This window comes from Narcine bancroftii, chromosome 2 (assembly GCF_036971445.1).
Source record: "Narcine bancroftii isolate sNarBan1 chromosome 2, sNarBan1.hap1, whole genome shotgun sequence".
NCBI lineage: Eukaryota > Metazoa > Chordata > Chondrichthyes > Torpediniformes > Narcinidae > Narcine > Narcine bancroftii.
The window spans coordinates 317087148-317109039 of NC_091470.1; the positions used below are offsets into that span (position 1 = coordinate 317087148).

Sequence of the window (21892 nt, forward strand, 5' to 3'; positions counted from 1 at the left end):
TATTTTGCCTCCAATTAAGAACCAAGGTCAGACTAACCTCAATTGAAGCTTGCATATTTGCATGTTTGGAGGCTGTGTTCCAATACATCATTAACTTGTTCACTAAAATGTAGGAGAGAGAATGGTCCTAACGCTAAACAGGCACAAATTAAAGGTCCAACTTATCCTTGCTTTACAACACAATCCTCAATAGTAAAACTCTATGTTAGGATGCTGGAAATCCTTGAAAGGAGTGAATTGTTTAATTTAGCTTCACAAATTTCAGTCATAATTGAGCCAAAGAATTTAGTCGTCATAGAAGGTGGGACATCGAGGGTTGCCAAAGCCTTCTCTAACAGAAAGATAAACAAGGGAGATTGCCTTAATTTTTTAAATTTTACAGGCTGTACACGCTGGCAATGAGAAAGAAACGTCTCCCACTCATACAGTGTAGCATGCAATGGCCATGGCATCTTATCAGTGTTCAGTGGAGTCAAAATTTATGATTAACTAGGAATGCTATTCAAATGAATTCTTTTTCTTTATGGATCATTGTGTTGGTTCTTTGTATGTGTTTGTGTATGTTTGGGATTGGTGAGGATAGTCTTGAACTGCAGTGTAAATCATTAACTTCAATAGAAAACAAATTTGCTTTGTTTGTCAAACAAGCTGCCAAGTCATTGTTATCCATTTTATTTCACTGCTTAAGATCAGTTTCACTGAACAAATTACAAAAATTAAATTCAGTCTCACAATGAATTACTGAAGCATTTAGGTAAGGTAGGAAGCAGGCTTGATCCATGCTTTCTATAGCACTATAATTGGCTTTAGTAATCTTGGAAAAGTGAAGGGAATGTCAGATCTTGATAATGTTTTGGTTACTTCCAGGACATGACAGATATGTTTTTTTTAAAATATACACAGCTGCTGAGTTTCAGGAAATGATTCCTATTTTTCTGGAATGCTTGCTGTGTAAAAAGCTTGCAACGGGAATGAGGATGCCATTCCAATTCTGACATTTTACTTCCTAGATCCCTTGTCAATTTCCTGGAGTGCCTGCTGTCTAAAGTAAACTGCAGGCAGTCTGGGACCAACTCAGATCAAAGCGTAATATGTACCTTAATTTTCTTTGCATATTAGCAATTTTTAAAAAAACCACTGCCTGCTCTCTCCCGCAGTCCACTGTCCTGCTCTGTCCCAGCAGTTTGCTGCCTGCGCTCTATTGCTGTGGGCTGCTAAGCCTCACCCTAACACGAACCCTGACCCCATGCCTTCCATAGCCCTAATCACACACCTAACCCTAACGCTAAGGTGTGAATATAAGGTCACCCACTATACAGACAATAAACTTACCCCAGAACATACAAGAATGAACAACTGATCCCACTAAGAGCTAGAAACAGGCACAGGGTAATGAAAGCATGGGCCGACCAAAAGAGACAGTTTATAATGAAACAGAACCTCTGACAGAGATACCAGTGAATACAAGACAGATGATTATCCCGCTGCCCGCATATTGACAAACTAACCTGAACCCTAACCTTAGATTTGACACTAGGTCTGCCAGATTGTGAGGGCAATCACTAAGCATTATTCCCACGCTCCTTTATACATTGTGCACATATGTCTTATTAAATTGTGTATTTTTTCCCCCAAGATCTTTCATATTGTGCGCGTATGTGCTTTATTCCCATGCTTTCTATTAATTGTTGTGTTTTAATAAAAATAATGTTTGATAACAAACCCTTCTGTCCAGTATTAATTACGAGCTCCCGTTTTAGAAAAATGGGATTATCACTGTAGGGTATAGGATAGACAGGAGGGACTGAATGGTCATAGTTAATAAAAAATTTAATTTACAGTGCCGTATATGTTCCCCCCTCCATTCACATAAAGGACATATACGGCACTGTAAATTAAATTTTTTATTTAACTTCTGTGGTGCTGCCTGTGGTTGCGTCGCTGCATTGGTAACCTTGTACTGCTGTCATAAATCTCGTTGTATAACTTGTACAATGACAATAAAAAAGCTATTTGATTTGATTTGATTCAACTTTTCACATAAGCAGAAGTCACAGCCCAGTGATAATTCGATACATTGGAAGAACTAAGGGAAGGTTTGTCACAGTCTGTTCCAGAATTCGATACATTTGCAAAGACCTTGTGATTTTGCAAAGGGAGAATTATTCTGACTGCTGGAGAGAAAGCAAATTTTTGAAGCAGTTCTTGTGGACAGCCATTTTTGTGGAATTCAGGGCAAAACATGCTCTGTGAATGACTAGGCCTTTTCAGTGGATTGACCTGTGCCTTTTTGGGAAGCAAAGTGCTTCATTTTGATTGTGACTAACCATGGAGGTCACTTGGAGAAAGTGTTTCATTTTAAGTGTGACTGTAAAGTGTTAGCCAGAATCACACACACACAAGGTAAAGACTGAACAACAGGCTTTAATCCACAAAAACCTCCACAGAGCAAGGCTGGCTGTGGCTGGAGCAACTCAATGTGAGGCCTCGGGAGGCCGGCACAGGCTTGTATCCCAGAGGGTGATTGACACCTGACCAGGTGGGGCTTGATCCATTCAGGCCAACTGATTGGCAGCCAGCCAGGTGTTGTCCTGTCCCCTTACACTCCTGCAGGTACAGAGGTTGCCCCCTGCAGTAGGCCGGTGGTGTACCACCACACTCTCAGATTGAAAAGCTAGGATCTAGGCTATTTTGCCCTCTAATTTGGATGGAACGAGAAGGAAAACATGATACAGTCATATTCTCTGTGATCCACATCTAATGAACATCTTCAAAATTGGAAAAGGTAAGGTGGAGATAGCTTATATTTCTGAATTTGATGTCCATCAGTTTATATATGTGGAATTTGAATTTATTTCAGGGATATGATATGCCAGTGTTAAAATATTTGTTAAAGATATGGGTTAAAAGAAATGTTATGGAAAAAAAATTGAAGAAGGACTTTCATTTAACATACCTAAAAAGAACAAACCAGACTGTGTCTCAGTGTAAGTTAACATTTTTAATCTGCAGAATAAACCATGGATACACTTTTATTACATTTTCCAAGTGTTACTGGTTGGGCTTTGAGGTTGTATCAACAAATCTTCATTTTTGTGACTGAAAGACCCTTGGAAAGACCAGGATTTCAAAAAAATTAACAGGTTAATTGAAATAAATTAGAATTTTTTTCAAAAGAAAAATCACCAAACCTTTTGAAAAGTGTACTTTTGCCTAAAGCATAAAAATTACCCTTTGGGGTGAAGTGTCTAATGGCCATAACTCAGGAAGGTGTCTCACTTGCAAGTAAGCGCACAAGAGGGAGAACATCCCGGTGACAATAAAAACAAAATAAATGGTAATTTAATTGAAGGCAAAGATAATATCCTATCAAATTATGAATCAACAAATAAAACTGAAGGCCAACAAAATTCACTGAAAAATAAAATGGAATCATATGTAAAGGAAAATTTTGAAACATTGAATTTTAAACTTTAACAAGAAAACCTACCACCTGTAAAGTTCTATTTCATTTCAGTTTGTGTGGTCAGCTGTGGTTTAGAACAAAAAAAATACACTGCTGAAGGAACTCCTTTCTGTCTTGATTAAGCAACCTAAAACATTGACTGACCAGTTATGCCCATGGAATGCTGCCTGACATGATCTGCTGGTAGAATTCAGAGGGTCGGGCAGTTTTTGTGGAGAAAGGAATGGTGAACAGTTGGGGTAAAGATACTGCATTAGGACCGAATGCGGAGCTACCTTCCCTCATCCCTCCACTCTCATCGACAGTTTCTTGTATCTCCATGAAACTAAAAATAAAGCACTCAAGCATGTAAACAGTGAGGGAACAATCCAGCATTGCTTTCTACTGTTCGGTTCTCTACATAAAACCTTGTTGGCTCTACATTAACTATGGCAATTTCCAAAAGGAATCTATAATAAAAACTTTAAAAACAGATCCTAGTATTTTCCCTACTGCTGATATCTGCCTCACTGCCCTTTCACAACTTTCTTAAACAGCAAGGTTATATTTCAATCTTTCAATTCACAAGGAACAATCTGTACCACCACAAAACCAAAAATAATGCAAAAACTATCCCAACATTCCACATACAGGTATACCCAGCTTTACGAAGGAAGAGCTTTTCTGTGAAACTGTTCATAAACCAAAAATTCATAAAGCGAAGACCTAATATCAGAGGCAATTTTTGTAAAAGCAAAAACCCTTATAAACCCATTAGAATTTCTTCATATAAGCTCATTCTCATAAAGCAGGGTTTACCTGTACTGAATTTGGGAGATAATATGCTCCTTTTTCTCTTGTTTTCATTGGACTTCCCGTTTTCCCAATTAAGAGACTTGACATTTTCAACACCATCTCAGCTGCTCCTTCTCTAATTTCTACACCCGGGATTCCCACGAGTCGCAGGAATGATGCATGTTTTTCCAGAACGTTTTAAGAACAGCCTTGAATCAGTTCCTTTGTTCTCCTGGTCAGCTCTTGTCTCATTGGTGCTCCGTGTAGAACACCTTTCAGATGTTTTCTGCTGGGCTTGTGAGTGACTGTAATTTGAGCCTCAATGGTTGGGACGTTAGCCTAGGAGAGCATGTGATGTTAGTTTGCTTTTCTTCTCAGTGAATTTGGATGATTTTGAGAGATCATGGCATTGGTAACATTTCTCCAGTGCCTTGAATGTGCTTGCCGACAGTAGTCCATGTTTCAGATGTACAGTATATGGTGGATGCCAATTCTGTGTTGAGTTTTTGACCTTTAAACATTCAGCTCTTGCTCAGAGGTAAAAAGCAGGTGATATGTTCCATAGTCTCGTTATGGACTTATGGCTAAAAGCAGAGATGCAATGTTGAGGCTTTAAACAGCTTTGGTTATACCACATTTGGAGAATTGTGAGCAATTTTTGGCCCCATATCTAAGGTTGTATATGCTGGCATTGGAGAGAGTACAGAGGAATTTTAGGAGAATGATCTCAGGAATGAGAGGGTTAATGTATAACGAGCCTGTACTCGCTGGAATTTTGAGGGGATCTCATTGAAACTGTCTGAATATTGAAAGAGCCAGATAGATTGGATATGGAGATGTTTACAGCAGTGGGAAAATCTAAATCTAGTGGGCAGAACCTCAGAATATTTCTTTAGAACAGAGATGATGAGAAATTTCTACAGCTAGAGAGTGGTGAATCTGTTGAATTCACTGCCACATAGAGCTGTGGAGGCCAAATCATTAGTATGTTTAATGTGGAGGTTGATAGGTTTTTGATAAAAAAGAATGTGGATAAGTTCTTGATTAGTAAGGTTATGGGGAGAAGCCATTAAAATAGGGTTGAGAGGAAAGGTACATCAGCCATGATTTGAATAGGAGCAAGGCCCATTCTCTTGTATACTTCAGTGGGCATGTGGTCATGAAAGCATCATGTCTTGATGCATCTCAAAAGCTGAGGTTGAAATGACCTTGCAATTGGAGTGGAGCAGACCAAATTGAACAATTTGCCATTTGTTCTATAGATTAGGCCCACTGCAGCAGGAAGGTTTTAGAGCTGAAATGTAGCTATGCAGAGAAACTGAGAAAAGCATTGTTTTAATGACACAGCCTTACTTGAATTGAATTGTTTATAATCACTGTGAGACAGTAAAAAAAAACTTTGTTTTGCATGCTATCCAAGTAAGCCAACCAACACAGGAGGTAGTAAATTAATAAAACAACAGTGCAGGGAGTATTTTTTAGCATAAGTCAAAAAGTACAGGGTACAGAAAAGGGTATAGAAAGGACAGGGTGCAGAAAAAAATTACAGTGGCAAAACACAATACAGGCATAATCTTTTTACAGCTGATCATCCTCAAGAGCCTGAAAACAGCAGGATCTGGCAGCGTACATAATTGCAGCGGCGAACCAGCCTCACTTGTCACGCGCGGTCAGCAGGGCAGCCATGGCAAAGATGGCATCGCGGGTCCTTCTCTTCCGGTACAGATCAGAAGTGCACATACGCCTTACGTCAGTGTGATGTGAGTTCTGGGATGCGAGGGGCAGATTCTAGACAGCCTTAAAGGCTGCAGCGCGAACTTCAAAGTAAATCAGTTGTGCGAAATGAACTCCCAGCCTGCTGTCTCAGTTCTTTTCGCTGCGCTCGTGCACAATCCACTACAAGGAAAGAAAATGTCCTTGAATCTGGAGGTTCATGTTTTCAAGCATGTGCACCTTATGCCCCATGTTAAGAGAATATAACCAAGGTAGGATGGTTCCTTTACTATGTTAGCAACTTTATTGAGTCAGAGGAAGGTTTGACCTTCCTTTTCCCACTCACAGAACACAAAGTAATCTCTTACTAACTACAGAGCACCTATGGCATCCTAAGGGATTACTTTAAATGGTATGTGAGTGGAATAAAAAAGTTGAGAACCACTGCTCTAATCAAAGGCACTATACTCATTTTGCCAAAATATAATCAGATTTATGTTCCTCATTTTGATTTATTTTCAAAATATGATTAAAGAGGTTGTATGCGAATGAAAAATAAAAGGTTGAGAATTACTGGTTTATAGTCTAAACTTTAGCTGGAATAATTGGAGGGGAGTTTGGTTTGTATGACATCTTGAGCTGCATTTATAATTCTCTGCATTCTTCAGCAAAGCAGTTTCTGTTCAGGTATACGCCTCCTTACGTCCATTTGGGCCATATCCGACCGTTATTCATCTAACATCTGTGGTCCCATAAAGTTATAATAGAGTTCAGAAATCACAATTAGAGAATGGGACAGAATTGAACGTATGCAGCAACTTCCTGCATGCAACGTGTATCTCGTGTCTTTTGTATACAAAGGCTTATGTATGTAGGTACTGCACTGTACTTTCTAACCATCATGGCTCCCAAACGCATCAAAACCAGTGCTAGTGATCACAGCAGCAAGAGGCAAAGGAGAAGCATTGATTTAGAAGTGAAGCAAAAGGTTATTAAACAACACACAGGTGGAAAACTAGTGAATGCTATTGCTCGTGATTTCGGCATGTTGCAACAATTCTCAAGAAACAAAGAAAAACTTTTCCATGTGGTTAAAGGATCAGCTCCACTGAAAGCTACAAGGCTAGTGAAAATGCGGGAGGGACCCATATCAGATCTGGAGAAATTGCTAATGTCGTGGATTGAGGACCAGACACAAAAGCGAGTCCCTCTCAGCACGTTGATGATCTCTGCTAAGGCATGAAACTTGTTCCAGATGCTTAAAGAAAAAGCAGGACCAGCCTAGGATATCGAGCTTAGTGCGAGCTCTGCGTGGTTCAGGCACTTCAAACCATGTTTTTCGCTGCAGCGTGTGAAAGTGAGTGGCGAGTCCTGATGTGAAGACAGCAGATAAATTTGTTGAAAACTTTGGTTAACTAATTGTAGAGGGAGGTTGTTTGCCCCAGCAAATTTTTAATGCAGGTATGGACGAAACTTCCTAATTCTGGAAGCAAATGCCTGAAAAGACTTTCATCCATCAGGAGGCCAAGCTTCAAGGCAGAGTGATAGTTTTGCTGGTACAAGTTAAAGTCATTTCTTATTTGGCATAGCGAAAAACCCAGGGTTTTCAAAAAATATTAACAAACACACCTTACTGGTTTATTACAGGAGCAATAAAAAGTCTTGAAAAGCACAAATGCCGATTCAGAATGCCCTTTTTGATTGCTACGCCAGTGAAATGGAGAAGTACTGCTCGGAAGAAGGCATACCTTTCAAGAATTTGCTAATTGCAGACAATGCTCCACTACCTCTCCTTTCAATGATGAACTCCAGCCCAACATCAACGTGGTGCTCCACCCACCAAACACCACCTCTTTAATCCAACCAATGGACCAAGTGATTATTGCAGCATTCCTGGCCTACTACCTGAGGAGGACCTTTTGCTCAAGCTGTTGCTGCAACCGATAACACTGGCAAGACACTGATGCAGTTCTGGAAGGAGTGCAATATTTGCCAATGCATAAACAACTTTGCTTGGACCTGGGATGACGTGACCAATGAGTGTATGAATGGCATATGGAAAAAAATACTGAAGCAGCATGTGCATGACTTTAAGGGATTTGAACAAAGATGATGAGATTGTAAGGATTAATATAGCTGTTGTTGACATGGTAAACAACAACCTTAACCTAGACATAGATGATGAGGACATTGAAGAACTGTGAAAGGTGGTTCCTGAGGAACTAACAAATGAAGAATTGCTGGAGCAAATAGTTGAAGATATAAGGAAAAGGAAACTGTAGAAAGAGAAAAAGAACAGGTGCAGAAGAGGTTCACTGTTAAAGGATTGGCCAAATTCTTTGCAGGCCTTAACAGCTTACTGAAGAGTGCTGAAGAGATGGACGCAAATCACTGAATGCTTTTCATGAATAGAGAAGAGTGCTCATGTAGTGTTTGTGTTTGTTGCATATAAAGAAATCTATGAAGAAAAAGCAAACTTGGCAAAAAACACTGGACATTCTCTATTCCTGAAGAAGTCAACACCTCCCCAAGAAGAGCCTCAGCCAGGCCCTTCAGGCATCACAGAGTGACAGTTCATCAATGGAGGTTATTCGACCTGAAACTCTTCCAGTGCACCACCATGAGGAAGTTGAGAACAGTGACGTGGATGATCCTGATCGTCTTTGATAAATTGTGTGTGATACAGGCTAAGTATTTACAAAAAAGTTTAAAAAGTGAAAAAAAATTTAAACGGTTTAATTTAGCACAAGTTCAGTATCCCATATAACTTTGCTAAGTATAAAATATGGTGTTCACACAACGTCCACATTGCATAATGCCTAATTTCACAGAAACTATCATGGATATTAAGCTGCCCATACCTGTACTCAGTTGTGATTCATCTGACAATATTTTCTATGCTTACAAATTTGTAAGAGACCTCAAAAACATGCTAAATTTTGTCAGACTTCTGAGAAATCAGTGTCTTTGATGCCCTCTCAGTTGTAAAATCCATGTGGTTGTACAAGGACAAGTTGTTGGCAATATGCACCCCAAGGACTTGAAACTCTCCACCATCTCCACCACAGTATTGATGCAAATGTGTTCTTTTCCAGGTTTCTGAAGTCAATGATAGCCTCCTTTGCTTTGCTGACATTGAGACATTTGTTGTCCTGACACCATGCCACCAGAGTCTATCTCCTTCCTGTACTCGATCTTGTCATTATTTGAGATTCAGGTTATGAAGGTGGTGTCATCTGCCAACTTGTAGATGAAATTAGAGCAGTGTATGGCCACACAGACATGACTGCACAATGAGTAGAGTAAGCAGATAACTACAGAACCTTGTGGGGCACCAGTGTTTAGGATTATCGTTGAAGAAGTATTTGTCATAAATCTTCCGTGTTTTGGTCTACAGCTAGGAAGTGGAGGGTCCAGTGGGGGAGGTGCTATAACTAGTGGACAGTGAGCATTGTGCTTTTATTTATGAACTGCAGGTGAACCCCCCCCTTGGTGGAAAGTTATTGGAAGGGATTCTGCGCCAGGATTTATTTGCATTTGGAAAGGACCGATTAGGGATAGTCACCATGATTTTGTGGATGGAAAAAAAAGTCATATTTCACAGATTTAATTGCGATTTTTGAAGATATGACCAAAGAGGATGATGAGGTCAGGATGGTAGATGTTGCCTTTGTGGAATTTAGCAATGTCACTGACACGGTCCCACACCGTCAGCAGATCGGGATGGTTGGAACACGTGGGAATCCAGGGTGAGTTAGCAAATTTCACACAAATATGTCCTGGTGGTAGGAAGCAGGTGGCTGTTGAAGATAGCTTTTCATAATGGAAGCTTGTGTTCTGTGGTGTGCAACAGGGATTGGTGATGCTGTGGTATTGGTTCTGTTGTTTGTCATATATATTAACAACTTGGATAAGAATTAATAAGTTTTCAGATGATATCAAAAATTGGTGCTATAGTAGACAGTAAAGAAGATTTGCGAGGTAATAGCACAATGTAGATCAACTGGAAAAGTGGGCAAGGGAATGCCAGATGGCCAAATGTAGAAAGGTTGTTTCCCATGGTGGGAGAATCTAGGACAAGGGGGCACAACTTCAGGATTGAAGGGTGTCCTCTTAGAACAGAGGGTGGTGAATCTGTGGAATTCATTGCCACAGGCATTCAGGCCAAGACATTGGGTATATTTAAGGTGGAAATTGATAGGCTCATAATTAGCCAGGTTATCATGGGTTATGGTGAGAGGTTCAGGTATAGAGGTGCAGACTCAATGGGCTGCAGAGCCCATTTCTGTTTCCATTTTTTAATGGAATTTAATTCTCCAATTAGGAGGAGATGCATTTTATGAAGTTATACGGAAGTAGGACAGTCACAGTGAATGGCAGGAACTTGTGTAGTGTCGTAGAATAGAGAGACCTTGAGGTACAAGCAAACATTTTCTTGAAAATGAGTTTTTTTTTTGACTTGTACATTGCACTGAAATTCTTACTTGCTGCAGCCGAACATATATTTTTTAAAAAGTGCAATAGTATAAATACAATTAAATTCAAAAGAGAATAAATACAAAAGATAGAAAAATAGTCAGTTATCCTATTGTAAGAGAAGATAGTGTGGTGTTAAAATAGTTCAGAAAATCCTTTTGTCATGTTGATTTCTGTAATTAGTGTAACGTGGAGGTTAAGGAGTCTGAATTTGTTCTATAAGAGAAGTATTTATTTCTCTTGAAAAGGATCAAACATTTTTTTTTAACATTTTCAATTATTCAAAGTTATCACAGTGTAAGAAAAAAATGCAGACAGTTCTTGTGTGGTATTGGAGCATTCAAGTCTTAAAGAGCCTGATAGCCATTGGAAAGCAACTGATCTTGAACCTGGAGGTGCTGGTTTTCAGGCTTCTCCACCCTCTGTCCAAAAGTAGCAGGAAGAAGAGATTGTGACCAGAGGAAAGGAAGGGGAGGGGAGGAGTCCCTTTTGATGTTGGCTGCCTTTCATAGATGCCTTCAATTTATGGGAGGTCAGACCCTGTGATGGACTTGGGAACATTTGCTTCCTTCTGTGTTCCTGGGCAGTTAAATTACCAAGCCAGGCTGTGATGCAATCAGTCATTATACTTTCCACAGTGAACCTGTAGAAGATTGACATGAGTATTTCTTTAGTCTCCTAGGAAAGTATAGACATTGGTGGGCCTTCACAGTTGCCTCGATGCACAAGCTCCATGTGAATTCTTCTAAAATATGGACTCCCAGGAACTCAAAGATACTTATTTAACTTCTCCACCTCCATCCCATCAATTCAGACAGGTGTGTTCTTTCTTGGTCTCTCCATTAAATTTTTTGCACTTGGTGATGTTGAGAGAAAGATTTTTGTTCTGGCACCAGCCAACCGGATCAATCTCACTCTGATATTCTGACCTTCAATTCCAGTTTTTCAGCCAACAATATGAGAGCTATAGATTGTGTCTAAGCAGTAATAAATGTACAAGGAATAGAACAAGGGATTAAGCATGCAGCCTGTATTGATGTTCCATGAGGAGGAGGTGATTTTGCCAAATAGTAATGAATGGGGTCTGCTGATGAAGAACTTGGGGATTCAGTTGCAACTAGGAAGGCTGATGAAGAAGGTGTATGACATGCTTGCTTTTACTGGCTGAGGAAATGAGTGTACAATTCAAGTAATCAGTTATGCAAAAAAGCTGATTAGGCATCATTTCACAGAAAGGGTAGTTGGTATCTGGAATGAGCTTCCATAGGAGGTGGTAGAGCAAGAAGATTCAAGATACCTTTATTGTCACGTAATAATCTCTTTGGCTTGGCTTCGCGGACGAAGATTTATGGAGGGGGTAAAAAGTCCACGTCAGCTGCAGGCTCGTTTGTGGCTGACAAGTCCGATGCGGGACAGGCAGACATGATTGCAGCGGTTGCAAGGGAAAATTGGTTGGTTGGGGTTGGGTGTTGGGTTTTTCCTCCTTTGCCTTTTGTCAGTGAGGTGGGCTCTGCGGTCTTCTTCAAAGGAGGTTGCTGCCCGCCAAACTGTGAGGCGCCAAGATGCACGGTTTGAGGCGTTATCAGCCCACTGGCGATGGTCAATGTGGCAGGCACCAAGAGATTTCTTTAGGCAGTCCTTGTACCTTTTCTTTGGTGCACCTCTGTCACGGTGGCCAGTGGAGAGCTCGCCATATAACAGGATCTTGGGAAGGCGATGGTCCTCCATTCTGGAGACGTGACCCATCCAGCGCAGCTGGATCTTCAGCAGCGTGGACTTGATGCTGTCGACCTCTGCCATCTCACGTAATAATACAGAGCATATAATATTACACAAAATTGGCCTCTACCTGCTGTAAGGCAAACAGAGTTGCCTGGTGCCCTTTACAGTAAGAGAGAAAGAGCAGCAAAAGAGAATCCCTTAGGAGTTAAAGTATCCGTGGATTTACCTCCAGTGCTCCTGCAGCTTATCCAGCTGCACAAACTCCTGTTCAATTCATCGGTAACCGGAGCTCCAGATCCAAACCATGATCATCAGGAAGCCTTCAGAGTCAGAGGCCTTTCTGCAGCCCTTCTTGCCCTCAGCATCTTCTTGAATCCTTGCTCTGATACCTGGTTCCCATGAATCAGACTGCAGGAGCCTGCAATCTGTGTGGGTCCCTTAGCTGCTGAGCCCTTGCTGGTTCGCTGCCATGGTCATCTTCCCTCCCTCCTCTGCTTCTCCCTCTCAACAATATTTCTATTTCTGGTGCCTTGCACCTGTCTGCTGTTCCCCCGAGTCTGCAACCCCTCATGGGCACTGCCGAGCACAGGCGCTGGCATCTTGGGCACCAGCCTCTGTGGTTGCAGAATTTTACTGAGAAACACCAATGGCTCCTTCAACAGGCCATTTAAAACCTGTACGGAGCTGCCGGCATTAGGAGTGGATGGTGGAACCATTCAGAACAACACTGTGTCTCTGCTCTCCACGGTTGGAACCAGCAGCAGTGACGTCACAGCAGCTCTGGCAACGCTGCTATTTAAAAAAAACAGCAATAAGATGCAAGAAGCATCTTGACAGGTGCATAAATATGGAAGGTACAGAGGAATATGGAATTATCCAGGCAAGTAGTTATAGTACGGATAGTTAGAAGAGATGCAAAGGTTCAAAGGATTAGTCTGTGCTGGTATTACTCTGTGAATCTTAAATACTGTCAGTAATAAGTTATCGGTGATAACCTTTTGCGATGAGCTTGCTGTGGAAGCTCTCGTTCCACCGCTTCCTTTGTTTATTATTCATCTGATGAGGTTAGATCCATTTGCCTTTCATAAGGATGCTTAATTTACCAGTTAATTAAATGTTTTTTAACTATCACTTATGTCACTTCTACATTCTTGTTCCAAAAATCACATTATTTGACCCTTGCTTAGGCTACATTATTAATACAGCAAAAACAATTTCCATCTCACACTCTAGTCGCAACTTGATTTTATGATTAGTAATTTAATGCATTAAAGTACAAGATTTAACACCCTGTACAGCGACTATACCAAAAGGTATTTCTTTTGATAAAGTGTTCTGGAACTTTTTCAGGTCTTGAAAACCAATGAGCTACAAATTCTATTGTGTAACATATAAGTCTTTGCTCTCCAAGGTAAAATTTCATTTCAGTTTTAAAAGCTAAAGGCTGTAGGGTATTCATTCCATGGTTGCATAATGCACTTCCCAAATTCATTTGTGACCAACACAAGAATTAAGCTGGGTGCATTTGGATGATGTTGATCTACATAGATCACATAATTTATGTTACATGTGCTTTCTGCCATACTATGAAAGGCTCAAATCTACCTAACTTAATACCACAGAATCCTGTAGTGAAAATTTCAACAGGCTGGACTGCTGTTCCTTCCATCAAATTTGTATCTTTTTTTCCTGGGGTGAGAAGTCTGGGGCGGGAAAATGGTTCCTCAGTGCTTCCTGGATGCCCATCTTTGAAAGTGAATAACCCATCGACCAATGAAGGTAGAGAGTACCTACGGCCACGTCCTCACTCCCCTATTTCTCAAAGGCAAATCTTCTTTTCTTTGGCTTGGCTTCGCGGACGAAGATTTATGGAGGGGGTAAAAAGTCCACGTCAGCTGCAGGCTCGTTTGTGGCTGACCAGTCCGATGCGGGACAGGCAGACACGATTGCAGCGGTTGCAAGGGAAAATTGGTTGGTTGGGGTTGGGTGTTGGGTTTTTCCTCCTTTGCCTTTTGTCAGTGAGGTGGGCTCTGCGGTCTTCTTCAAAGGAGGCTGCTGCCCGCCAAACTGTGAGGCGCCAAGATGCACGGTTTGAGGCGTTATCAGCCCACTGGCGGTGGTCAATGTGGCAGGCACCAAGAGATTTCTTTAGGCAGTCCTTGTACCTTTTCTTTGGTGCACCTCTGTCACGGTGGCCAGTGGAGAGCTCGCCATATAATACGATCTTGGGAAGGCGATGGTCCTCCATTCTGGAGACGTGACCCATCCAGCGCAGCTGGATCTTCAGCAGCGTGGACTCGATGCTGTCGACCTCTGCCATCTCGAGTACCTCGACGTTAGGGGTGTGAGCGCTCCAATGGATGTTGAGGATGGAGCGGAGACAACGCTGGTGGAAGCGTTCTAGGAGCCGTAGGTGGTGCCGGTAGAGGACCCATGATTCGGAGCCGAACAGGAGTGTGGGTATGACAACGGCTCTGTATACGCTTATCTTTGTGAGGTTTTTCAGTTGGTTGTTTTTCCAGACTCTTTTGTGTAGTCTTCCAAAGGCGCTATTTGCCTTGGCGAGTCTGTTGTCTATCTCATTGTCGATCCTTGCATCTGATGAAATGGTGCAGCCGAGATAGGTAAACTGGTTGACCGTTTTGAGTTTTGTGTGCCCGATGGAGATGTGGGGGGGCTGGTAGTCATGGTGGGGAGCTGGCTGATGGAGGACCTCAGTTTTCTTCAGGCTGACTTCCAGGCCAAACATTTTGGCAGTTTCCGCAAAGCAGGACGTCAAGCGCTGAAGAGCTGGCTCTGAATGGGCAACTAAAGCGGCATCATCTGCAAAGAGTAGTTCACGGACAAGTTTCTCTTGTGTCTTGGTGTGAGCTTGCAGGCGCCTCAGATTGAAGAGACTGCCATCCGTGCGGTACCGGATGTAAACAGCGTCTTCATTGTTGGGGTCTTTCATGGCTTGGTTCAGCATCATGCTGAAGAAGATTGAAAAGAGGGTTGGTGCGAGAACACAGCCTTGCTTCACGCCATTGTTAATGGAGAAGGGTTCAGAGAGCTCATTGCTGTATCTGACCCGACCTTGTTGGTTTTCGTGCAGTTGGATAATCATGTTGAGGAACTTTGGGGGACATCCGATGCGCTCTAGTATTTGCCAAAGCCCTTTCCTGCTCACGGTGTCGAAGGCTTTGGTGAGGTCAACAAAGGTGATGTAGAGTCCTTTGTTTTGTTCTCTGCACTTTTCTTGGAGCTGTCTGAGGGCAAAGACCATGTCAGTGGTTCCTCTGTTTGCGCGAAAGCCGCACTGTGATTCTGGGAGAATATTCTCAGCGACACTAGGTATTATTCTATTTAGTAGAATCCTAGCGAAGATTTTGCCTGCAATGGAGAGCAACGTGATTCCCCTGTAGTTTGCTACGGCCACGTCCTCACTCCCCTATTTCTCAAAGGCAAATACGTGTCAAAGTAAACCCAGCAGTTCAAGCAATGCTCCCTTTTGTGAACCTTTGCTTTGAGAGCTCCCATTATATCATGGAGAAAAATTTCAGGAGGCAATTTTCAAACACAGTAACCCCCACCTTATCTGGCACCTATGGGGATTGGTAGATACTGGATATACAAATTTTCTGGTTGCTTGAGTCTCACTCTTGCAGTACCTAACTAATACATCAGCATTAAGAACAAACAGTTTAAAAGACAAAAGACAGTGCAAAATGTAAAGTAATTTGGGGAAAAAAGATCAGTTTTGTCGTCCTTAATTATGTAAAGTTCACTTTAATCAGGTAATTCCCGTACCTGACAAAATTCAATTTTAAATTTGAACCCCTTTCACAGTTGCTGCAACAGCGTTGCGCTAACCATGCCTCCATCACAATTAATCCCCCTTCCCTAATTTTAAAGATAAAGCCTTACTAACATACTTATTACAGGTATTAGTAAAGATAAAGACTCTTACTAGGCAAGGATGGGGAGACACTTTTGGAGAGTCACTCCAGGGCGAGTGGCATCGGCTGGCTCTTCATCCAAGGCAATGTCATTTTATTCAAACACAATTTTAATCAAATTTTATTCAAACAGCTGCTGCGGGAGGGGCACGACCTGGGCGCACTGCTGGCTGAATGTTTGCTCCCATCTTCACCAAGGGTTTGTGTGTTGCTTCGGAGAACATTTACTTCTACCATTTTAAACTTTGATTTAAATTTTTATTTATTCTTATTTATTTCCTCGATTTTTTTTGCTGGTTTCTTGAATTCCAGTTAACAGGGATTTTAATGTACAAGAACTAGGATTGCCAAATCCAATGGGCATAATAAAATTTACACATTTATCTTGTACATTACAGAATGTACATACTCTTGAATGCCATGCCCCTGAAGCTTCTCATTAGACTGGCACAATTCCATCTATCCATTATATAAATGCTTTTTTGAAAAAAAAACTTTTAGGCAGGAAAAAAATTGCAATAGAATTGTACAGCACAGAAACAGGCCATTCTACACTGACTATCAAGCACCTACTTACACTAATTCTACAAAGACCTTCCGCTCAGCAAAGATAGAGTACCTGATGGTGAAGTGCAGACCCTTCTACCTGTCCAGGGAATTCATGGCCACGCAGTCTGCTGTCGTTTATGTTCCACCTTCGGCACGAGGGTGAAGTAATAAAGGAGCTTTATAGTTCCATCTACGAAGCTCAGATGTCTCACCTCGACTGAACCATTATCGTAGCAGGCAATTTCAGCCATGCCAACCTGAAAACTGTTCTACCACAGTGTCAACAGCATGTTAACTTTGCCACCGGAAGAGAGAACACTCTAGATCGAGTGTACACCAACATCCCAGGTGCGTACAAGATTGCCCCTTGTGCCCCACCTTGGATACTTGGTCCTGCTAACCCCAGCCACTGGAAAAACAATGTCCGTTTGCTGGGAGATCAGGATATGATGGTGGTGTACACTCGATCTAGGGTGTTCTCTCTTTCGGTGGCAAAGTTAACTGCTGTTAACCAGTCTGGCATCTAGTTCATCAATGTTGTCACATTGTCTCTACAGCAGTCCGACCAGCATCTCTCATTAATTGTGATGCCCAGGTCTGACTCCCATCTCTCTCTTGATCTGTGTAGTCCCTGCTTAGGGCTTTCATCTGGGATTACTGAGTACATTCTTGAAATAAATTTGGGAGCATTTCCCAGTCGAAGCATCACTTCACCTCGCTAGGTGGGCAGCAGAATGTTGAGCAGCGTCACGCTGAGCACTGGTGCACCTCAGGGCTGCGTACTAAGTCCACGCCTGTTCACACTATTAACCCACGACTACAAAGCCAGGTCCAGCTCCAATAGAGTTATCATATAACCGTTTACAGCACGGAAACAGGCCTTGTCGGCCAAGTTTGCAGATGACATGACAGTAGTTGGCATCAGCAACAACAATGAATTACAGAGAAGAGGTGAAAAATCATGGGAAATGGTGCATAAAAAAAACAACCTGATCCTCAAAGGGGAAAAGTCAAGAGAGTGGAGAGCCCAAAGTTCCTTGGAGTCCACGAAAGCAGTAACCTATCCTGGACACATAGCATCTCCTCGCCTGTCAGGAAGAAGCAACAGCCTTTCTGCACTTTATGAGAAGGATGAAGTGAGCAAGGCTACCAGACATATTCTGTCAACTTTCTACAGGAACTCTATTGAGAGCATCCTGATCGGCTGCATCACACCTGTAGAGCATCAGATTGGAGGTCAATCCACAGGACCATTAAAAAAAAAACAGCAGAGAGGATCATTGGGGTCGCTCTCCATCCCATTAATGTGATTTACAGGGATCGCTGTTTAAAGACGGCTCACAAAATTTGTGAGGACCCCTACCAGCCCACACACAGCAATTTCCAGCTACAGGTACTCCCAATGGTAAAATGATACAGAAATATCAGATCCAAAACCACCAGACTGAGGAACAGCTTCCTACAATGAGCAGTAAGATTACTGAATGGCTGCTAAAACAACTCTCAGTGACTTTACGGTTTATAAAGAATATTAATATTTATATGTGTGTGTGCACGTGCGCACAAGTGGGCACATGCGCAAAACAGTGTGTAAAATACCGTGTGTGTAATACTGTGTGCATGTAAAATACTGTGTGTAATACCGTGTATGTAAGTGTGCTTAACACTGTGTGTGTAATACCGTGTATGTAAGTGTGCTTAACACTGTGTGTGTAATACCGTGTATGTAAGTGTGCTTAACACTGTGTGTGTAATACCGTGTATGTAAGTGTGCTTAATACTGTGTGTGTAATACCGTGTAAGAGTGTTTAATACTGTGTGTGTAATACCGTGTAAGAGTGTTTAATACTGTGTGTGTAATACCGTGTAAGAGTGTTTAATACTGTGTGTGTAATACCGTGTAAGAGTGTTTAATACTGTGTGTGTAATACCGTGTAAGAGTGTTTAATACTGTGTGTGTATAATACCGTGTAAGAGTGTTTAATACTGTGTGTGTATAATACCGTGTAAGAGTGTTTAATACTGTGTGTGTATAATACCATGTAAGAGTGTTTAATACTGTGTGTGTAATACCGTGTAAGAGTGTTTAATACTGTGTGTGTAATACCGTGTAAGAGTGTTTAATACTGTGTGTGTAATACCGTGTAAGAGTGTTTAATACTGTGTGTGTAATACTGTGTAAGAGTGTTTAATACTGTGTGTGTAATACTGTGTAAGTGTGCTTAATACTGTGTGGGTGTGTAATTCTGCGTGTGTGCATTTATAATACTGTGTGTGTATGTAAGTGTGCTTAATAATGTGTGTGTGTGTGCGCATGCACGTGTAAGAATCAGAATTGTCATGAAAAAGTCATGAAATTTTGAGTTTTGCTAAAGCTTCATAGTGCAAACATTTATATTATAACCATCTTACAACAGTACTATAAAAAAAATTAAAATAATGGTGCACGGTTATTCAGGAATCTGATGGCACTGACTGGTCATCTTTAGACTCATATCTTTTTCCCCAGTGGTAGCAGTTGTTGGTGGGGGTCTTTGAGGACAGAAGTCTGGTGCCTGTGATGTTGCAGGCTGAGTTAACAACCCTCTGGAGTTTATTCTTGTCCTGAGAGTTGGCACCTCCATAACAAGCAGTGATGCAACTAGCCAGAGTACTCTTCATGGTACACCTGCAGAAGTTTCCGAGAGTCTTTGGTGACATACTGAATCACCTCAGGCACCTCACAAAGTATAGCCGCTGGCGAGCCTTCTTTGTGATTGCATCAACGTGGAGGCTCCAGGACAGATCCTCAGAGATGTTGGCACCCAGGAATTTGAAGTCTTGACCCTCTCCACTACTGAGCCCTCAATGAGGACTGGATCTCTTTTTCACTCCATAGTTTGAAACTGACCTGCTGGATGATTCTAGCATTTTCTAGGATAATTTAGATTCCTGTATCAGATGTTGTTTTGATTTTCACAATAATGTAAAAGGTTTTTGTCTCAGTAGAGTCAGTAGTCAGACTACAATTGTTGCAGCAGATGCTCTGACCAAGACTACAAGTGATTGCAGAGAGTTGTTAACGCAGCTCAGGCCACCAGCTAATTGAACCTTCCAGTCATCAACTCAATCTATAGCTGCATTCATCTCAGGACAGTCAACAACATATTAAAAGAGCCATCATGCCCCGATCACACTCTCTTCCCCCCTCAACTTTTGTCAGGCAGAAGAGTGAGATGGAAAAACCAACCTCCAATTCAACGGCAGTTTCTTTCCTGCTGTTTTCACTCTTAAATGGACATCACTAAAAAAAAAAGTACCTTTGCGCTGTTTTAACTGCCCTCTTGTTTGACAACTCTGCACAGTGCCCTTTAGATTCATAATGGCACTGTCTGCTTTACTTAACTACAAATCTATTTGCCTGTATAGCACACAAAGCAAATCTTTTCACTGCATCTCAGTAGACTTGACAATAAACAATTCGAATCTTGTCGTCTTTGCGATAAAACAATGAAACATTATTGTGCTGTCCAAGTAGAAAGTATGCAAGGTCAAACTTTTTCAAAATAGCAAGATAAGTATTTCTGGCTTGATTTCCAATAGTCATAGAAATGGATAATTGAAATAAATTCACAGCTTTGGATCAAACATCACGATGCAGCAGAACTTTTAACATTCCCTTTATGAGAGCTACTACAGAAGCAATGCTCTGTCATAATCTGTCTGTTGCTTATATATTCTGTAACCTGTACATTTAAATACCACTTCCTATTAATTCACCAGAAGCCTGCGAAAAAATTGTTTAGAAGCTAAAAATATATCCTTAAAAGTATTTACATAGCAAATATGAATGGAAGTACTTTATGCTGACAGGTTCCACTGGCATACATGCAGCCACCGGAAGATACCTGAAGATACCTGGAGATACCAGAAGATACCTGGCACCATAAAAATAAAACAATGCTAGAGAAAAATATTTGCTCCATTGAGTTTCAGAGGCTACGCTGGTTCTCGAAAAGTCTCATATATTGTGAGCCTAGTTGCTCAAAGATAAAGATTTCCTTCCAAAGCTTTAGGATTAGTAATAGGGTAAGGTAGACAGCCCAGAGTAGGAGTGGCAAACACCAGAGGGCATCTGCACAAAGTGAAGGGAGGAAAGTTTAGGGGAGACATAGGGGCAAGTTTTTTTTTTAAATAGAGAGTTATGGGTGCCTGGAAGGTCTTGCCAGGGGTGGTGATGGATGCTGAAACATTAGGGATATTTAAGAGACTCTTAGGCACAAGGATGAAAGAAAAAAAGAGGGTTATGAGGTAGGAAGGGCTTAGTGTAAGGAATATACATCATCAAGGGACAAAGGCCTGCACTGAGTGTTTGATGTTCTATGTGTGTTGGTTTATTGGGGGATATCACTGACTACAGCCATTTTTTAAGATGAAGCATCTCATGATTTCAAAGATTGATTTATACTTCATATTTCCGTACAGCAAGCTTTCAGATGAATTGGTGGCCAAGCAATCAGATTAGAAATGACCAAAATTACATATTCAAATTCTCCCTCACATATTTTATCAGTACTTAGAAATCATAGAACTTTACAGCACAGAAAACAGGCCCTTCAGCCCTTCTAGTTTGTGCCAAACAATTGTTCTGGCTCGTCCCACTAACCTGCAACAGGTCCATATTCCCCCCATCCATGTACCTGTTCAATTTTTTCTTAAATGTTAAAATTAAACCTGCCTTTAACACTTCACCTGGTAGCTCGTTCCATCCTACCATCACTCTCTGTATGAAGAAATTCCCCCCAATTTTCCCCCTAAAACTCCACTTTCACACATCCACTAGTTTGTCTCTCACTTAACCTCAGTGGATAAAGCCTACTTCCATTTACTCTATCTATACCCATCATAATTTTGTGTGGATACTTATCCATTTCACCTAAAAACACAACAGAGCCTCCCGCAGGAGGTGAGTGAACCAACACAAGAAGTGAACATAATCAACCTCACCCCCACCAATCAACCAAGAACAGATAATTTTGTCTATCACAGCAATAGTTGGAGAGAACGATTGTACAGACCTATGGAAGCACACTTCTGACAAATAATCATTGTGTTGTGTGGCATTACTCTATTGTTAAATAGGATAGATCTAGAACAGATTTTACAACAAAAAATTGAGTATCTAAGAGACATTGTGAACCATCAGCAAGAACAGGATTGTATTCTATAAAATCTTTCAGGTTATTTTCATTTTAGCTGACAAAGTTCAAGTTGT

At 41.3% G+C, this 21892-nt stretch overlaps 1 protein-coding gene and 1 long non-coding RNA gene across 15 annotated transcripts in view; one reads left to right on the forward strand and one right to left on the reverse strand.

The window, feature by feature from the left end:
* dlgap1a (discs, large (Drosophila) homolog-associated protein 1a) overlaps positions 1 to 21892 on the reverse strand; it is a 615703-nt gene that overhangs the window by 94044 nt on the left and 499767 nt on the right. The gene's annotated exons all lie outside the window — the stretch shown is intronic.
* Positions 2160 to 21892, forward strand: part of LOC138755566 (uncharacterized) — a 109562-nt gene continuing 89829 nt past the window's right edge. The window contains exon 1 of the long non-coding RNA XR_011352395.1: positions 2160 to 2785. This is a non-coding gene — a long non-coding RNA (uncharacterized lncRNA). The remainder of the gene's footprint in view (positions 2786 to 21892) is intronic.